The sequence below is a fragment of the Pinus tabuliformis genome, chromosome 5_2, assembly GCF_031772625.1.
Source record: "Pinus tabuliformis cultivar Carrire ecotype Pingquan chromosome 5_2, CPIR1, whole genome shotgun sequence".
NCBI lineage: Eukaryota > Viridiplantae > Streptophyta > Pinopsida > Pinales > Pinaceae > Pinus > Pinus tabuliformis.
This window is the reverse complement of record NC_142306.1, coordinates 148,968,361-148,974,192: the sequence shown is the minus strand read 5'-3', so window position 1 is coordinate 148,974,192 and position 5,832 is coordinate 148,968,361. Positions and strand designations below refer to the sequence as shown.

Here is a 5,832-nt window from a genome sequence, read left to right as displayed (position 1 = left end):
CATCTCCATACCTGCATCACAGCCCAAGCTCAGTTTTTCTTTCCATGCAAAAATTTGCAAAATGCCTTGAAGCAAAAATACCTAGAACAGAATTTGTTTTTGCCCTAACTTGAAAACCATGCATCCATTTAAAAAACCGTTTTATAGGGAATTGCACAAGGGCGATGGCAACATTCCTGAGCAGTTTCAGCCAATTCCGGTGCACGGTTTCCAAGAAATCAGCCTCCATCACCATCAGCCATTTTTGCATTTTCTCCATATCCGTGCATCCGTTTCAAAACCTATTTCATGGGGATATGAATATGAGTGATGGTAACCTACCCAAGCAGTTTCAGCCAATTCCGATGCACGGTTTCCGAGAAATTGATCTTTGAAATCTTCAGCCATTTTCCATTTTTCTCGAAATCTATGCATCCATTCATCACAATTTTGCTATGGGAGATGCATAATGATGATAGGAATGTGCTAAACAAGTTTCAGATCAATCCGATTTACTGTTTGGGAGCAATGGCGAAAACAAGTTCTGGTCTTGTGAAAATTCAGCAGTAGCAGCTTGAATGTGCAGATTTGAACGTGGAAACAAATGCCTGGAGCTTAGATCTTGCCAGAGGACACCTGCACAAGAAAAAACAACCAAAAAATTAGCAGCCAAGCCATATGCAATCACAAAAACAAATGCATGCAGCAAATGAAAGATCTCAGCACTTCACAGCAACCACACACGACTTGCAGGTACGTGACTAAACTCGTTCCTCTATTTGCATGAATGTAATTCGTAAATAGCATGAGCAATGAGATGGTTGGGATTAAAAAAATCGGTGGCCAGCTAACCGGCCACCCTCATCTAGTTCGAACAGCACTCGGTGGGTGAAATCAACACGTGTGCTCAGCCATCTCAAGAAGAAAATTGAAAACAGGTAGTGGTGGTTGTTTAAAATCCAACGTAATTGATGGAAGTGAATACAGGCAGAGAACTACAGTTCATAATTACACTACAGTGGGGACCAATGGTTTGCATGGGGCCAACGTGCACTTAGCCAGCTCACCCTCCATCAGTGGAAGCCTCCATAAACAGCCAATCGAACTCATCCTTGAAATGCTCTCACCATTCGCTGATTAATTTGCATTTGCAACATTCTTAGCTGAGATTGCAGTTCAAGTCTGCCTGGCCGGCATGAATATCATTACCAGAGTTGCTCTGGACGAAGGAATGAGTCATTTTGTTTTCGTAGCTTACACCCTGGCTGTTGCTACAGTAGTTATTTCTCCTTTTGTTTTTTTCTTGAAAGAAACCAACGCCTTGCAAAGACCTGTGCCATCTTTTGGCAGATCTTTGTGCTTGCAATGGCTGGGTAAGACCACTCTATTTCAGAATTTCTACTTTGCTGGCCTAGATTACACCTCCGCTACATTTGCTTCTGCAACGTCAAACCTGGTTCCTATTGTCACATTTGGGATGGCCACAGCTTTTAGACTGGAGAAAGTTGATATCAGGAGTAAATATGGCCAAGCCAAAGTTGTAGGAACCATTATATGTGTGGGTGGTGCAATGATTATGACCTTCTACAAGGGCCCTATTCTCATTAGGCTCAATAGGGTTCTTCATAACACATGGCTGCTTGGAGCACTGATGCTGTTTGCCGGCTATTTATTTTGGTCTGGATGTCTTACCTTTCAGGCTCCAGTTGTTAAGAAATATCCAGCAGAAATTTCATTAACAGTTCTCACGATGCTGCAAGGAACTCTACAGTGCACTGTGGTGGCTTTAATTTTTGAGCCAAAGGCCTCTGCTTGGAGGCTAAAGTGGGACATTCAGCTTCTCAGCATCATATACTCTGTGAGCACCACATCTTCGTTTTAATAATGTGCAGAAATTCTTAACATCGTCATTGATCATATTGGCCCATAATATGCAGGGAGTATTATGATTTGCATTTGCCTTCTTTGTACAGACTTACTGTATCCATCTGAAGGGACCTGTCTTTGGTGCAATGTTCAATCCAAATTCAACCATAATTGTTGCAGTGTTGGAACAGCTAATCCTTCATGTGAAATATTATCTGGGAAGTCTGCTGTGAGCAATTCTAGTAATAGCAGGACTGTATATTGTACTATGGGGCAAGGCAAATGATGACAAGTTGGTGACAAGCCCAGAAAGCACAACCCTGCATATGTATCCAACAACATCAGTGATTGGAACATTGGCATTAAACCAAGATGCCAAAACAGAGGGGGACAAAACCACACTAACACCCAGGGAGAAAAGACTACAGAGTAGAATGGAAAGGACAGAAAAAGTCCACGTCAGTGAGGGCACCTCTAAGGTAGCCACAGCCAAGCTGAAAGGAAAATCACCCATAGCCAAGCAGGATACAGTGGTGCTGTCTGTTTCTACAGGAAGCCAGAACTCAGCTATAAGACTTTCTATAGGAAGTTCTGTATTTTTACCACAAACATCCTGTAGAAGCCTTTGGGTAGGCTAGAATCAATTATGGAGAGGGATTTAAAGCTTGAAGACTGTTGAGGAGACATGCAACCACTCTTTTCTTCCATCCTCCACTGGTTTCATCTCCTTTTGCCACCATTGCTGCCATCAGATTGAATATACTTGCACAATCATACCAAAGCTGAGAATTCCTTAGGAAAAGGAGCAAGTAGTGGGAAGAAGCAAAGAAGCATGGTTTCATGATAGAGAAGAGGACATCACTTCAGAAGCTTGGCATGACAAGGAGGCCACTAGGGCCATCAAAGATGAGGAGAGAGATTGGTTGCTCAGAGGATGAGCAACACTTTCAGTAGGGGGTGATGATGAGCCCCAAAAATGGATAATTATTTGGGCTCATTCAACCTCCTAATTTGACTTAATCCACCATTCTCATTAGTTTATTGCATTTTTTTGATTATATTTATGCTAATAGAGTGAATTTGGTTAGTCATTATGCCAACAAGTCTAATGGGTGCTTTGTGTAGCCTTTTTGGTCAACTTGGAGACAAAATTGAAGGTCTTAATGAGCACTTGGCAGCCAAATTCGTGGGAGGACAAGGGAGAGGATTTGTAGGAAGGTGTCCCCTTCATTTATGGGCCCTTACCTCGAATTCTCCACCATCAGCTCGGAGCTCAAAGGCCACCAAATCAATTAGCACAAGGGCAACCAAGCAAGTCAAGTAGGACTGCTGTTGACTACAAGTTTTGGGCAGCCGAGTCCCTAAATTTTAGGAGGACTGTTTGATGTCCTCAATTTGTATAAATAAGAAGGCTTAGGGCCTCATTTTGGTTAGCTAGTGGTGAGTCATTTTGTAGCTGGTAGTTAGTCATTTCATAGTCTTGTTGTAGTCATGTTGTAGTTTGATTTTTAGGCAATAGATTAGTTTTGCTGTCAGCTCATTTTCAAGTTCTCCTTGTGGACAGTTTTGATGTAACTCTTCATTTCTTGATCAATAAAGATGAATCCAGCTTTGCACCAGATCTAAATCTCTCTTAGTAGGCTGTAGCTCTTGGGGTTGGGCCCATCTCAAGCGCCCAGTACCTCCTTTGTTTACTTTCATGTGTCTTTGCTGCATTCTTAGAGTAAAATCTGCTATTTAGATTTAAAACTTGTTGTGTTATTTAGGTTTCTTTTGATGATTAAAGTAGATTTTCATGTTCAGATTGATTTGGATAGATTAATAACATAAAGGATCCTTGGAAAAAGGGGCTCAAGCACCTCTGATCTTACCTCTCTCTCAGTGGGATCGTGAGTTGGGACAAAGGTGACCTTGCTGCCGACAAAAACGCTGTTTTGCTTCACCATGCAAGTATTAGTGTTGGATTCTTAGTTGTCAAACTTGATATCAGTTTTGACTGCATGCTTAGGGTTATGATTGCTTAGTTGCATAGTTAGTTCATCTGATTTTTTGCAAATAAACTTATGTTCCATTTCTTTTGCTAATATCTAGGTCAGATTAGGTCAAGGTAATTAGGTTTTTGATTTTCCAAGTCTTCAATTGTTAAATTCGAAAAATAACTTGCAGAGCACCTGTTATCCTTCTCTATCTACCCATAATCCATCAGATAATCTACTCCAACCCTTAGTCCATGATTCGTACCCTTCATTTGCCATACTTTCCCCACCTTGCCCTAATTCCTACATTCTTGTGCATCATCGCTTCCTCCATCCTTGAACAAATCCAATCACTCCTTAGCCTCATCCACCAAGTCCTAGACCTCTTCACACCCCTATTTCACCTCCATACTCATTCCTCCATCTTTTTCCCTCCATCCATGCTCCAAAATCCCATTTCGAAACATCCTGTAGAAGAATTACAGAACATCCTGTAGAAATCCTGAACATCCTGTACAACCCCTACAGACTTCCTGTAGAAGCTCATAAACACGGTTTCTTGGCAGCCAAACTTTGTGAGACTCTTTGGAAGGGTGTTAGGGACCCTTTAGACCCTCTCTGAACCTTCCCAAGCTTTCCTAAGCGCTTCTCCTCCTTGATCCACCTCTGCACAGTGAAAAGCTAGTTAAAAGCACATGCATGATAATTCTAATAACTTAATCAAAAATACAAAAAGATGTTTTCTTCAGATAGTGATAACTTAGACACATGCATTTTACCTTCCTAGAAGTAATGGCATCTCTTTCAGTAGTTTGCATGCTCTCCTTTGCGTCAGTAGGACTAGCTGGTAGAATTAGGGTTTGCTAGGGTTTGCGTTCCTTTTTGGCTTTCATTTTCTTTTCGCAATTAGATTAGCTTCCTTCGAGTTAGCTTTCATCCATCAATTAAAAAGCTTCTTCTAAGAGCTCATAGAAGTTGGCTTAAGCTCCTAGTGGACTTGTGCCAGCTGACCAAGTGACAACTGCGGCAAGAGCTAGTACTTGTGCATACAGCACCATCGCTTCCACGTTTGTTACGAACTACCAGGTTGATAAAATTAAAGAAGCGAGTTCCAGGAGTTCTAGCATTATTGCTACAATACTGGAGCCCACCACAAGGGTGAACAAATTCTACAACTCAGCATAGCCATGGATGGAATTAACCCATATTCCATCCAAAATCACAACTATTCTGTTTGGCCTACAATATTGATCAATAACAATAGCTTCCCATGGTTTTCCATGAAGAATGAACATCTTAATTTTGCTCTCATAATCCCTAGTAGAAAACAAGTGAAGAATATGGATTTCTACTTAGAACCATTGGTATATGAATTTAAGGAATTATGGAAGGGATACGTGTGTATGATGTATCAATATCCATTTCAAAAAAGATGTGTTTTACATTGTATAGCATATGTGCTTACAACGTACATGATTATCCAGACTTAGAAGTTTGCTTTGGTGAATTACATTCGTACAGATTTGTTTAGTAACAATATTTTTTCGTGTATTAACTTAATTCGTTGCAATTGTTCAGATCTTCATGGTCGCTAATGTGTCGGCCCGTATACAATAATTTAAGAGGTCTTGTAACAAAAGGGTATCGTGGATGTAAATGTTGTGTACATTCTCTGAAGGCTAGTTGGTTTGACCACCTATGAAAGCCAATGTATGACCGCTTCAGGGTATTCCTCCCAGAAGAAGACCCTTACAGAAGAGAAATATCTACTTTCAATAGTAAACCAAAGAGAACCCAAAGGCCTACAATAATGACACCAACTGAATGTCTTAGAGCATATGAGAGAGAGAAGGAGAAGGAGTTTGCATAAATTTTCAATTCAAATGGGGAGCCTATGTTCGATGATCCATTGGGATGAAAAGGAAATCTTTCTTTTATGAGCTCCCATATTTTGAGCATCTTAAGATTTCTCACTTACTAGATCCCACGCATATATTTTAAAAAAATCATC

The 5,832-nt window shown here is 40.7% G+C and overlaps 1 pseudogene; it reads left to right on the top strand.

The window, feature by feature from the left end:
• Positions 1–1,174: 1,174 nt before the first annotated feature.
• Positions 1,175–2,078, top strand: LOC149157970 (WAT1-related protein At5g07050 pseudogene; annotated as a pseudogene).
• The last annotated feature ends 3,754 nt before the right edge of the window (positions 2,079–5,832 follow it).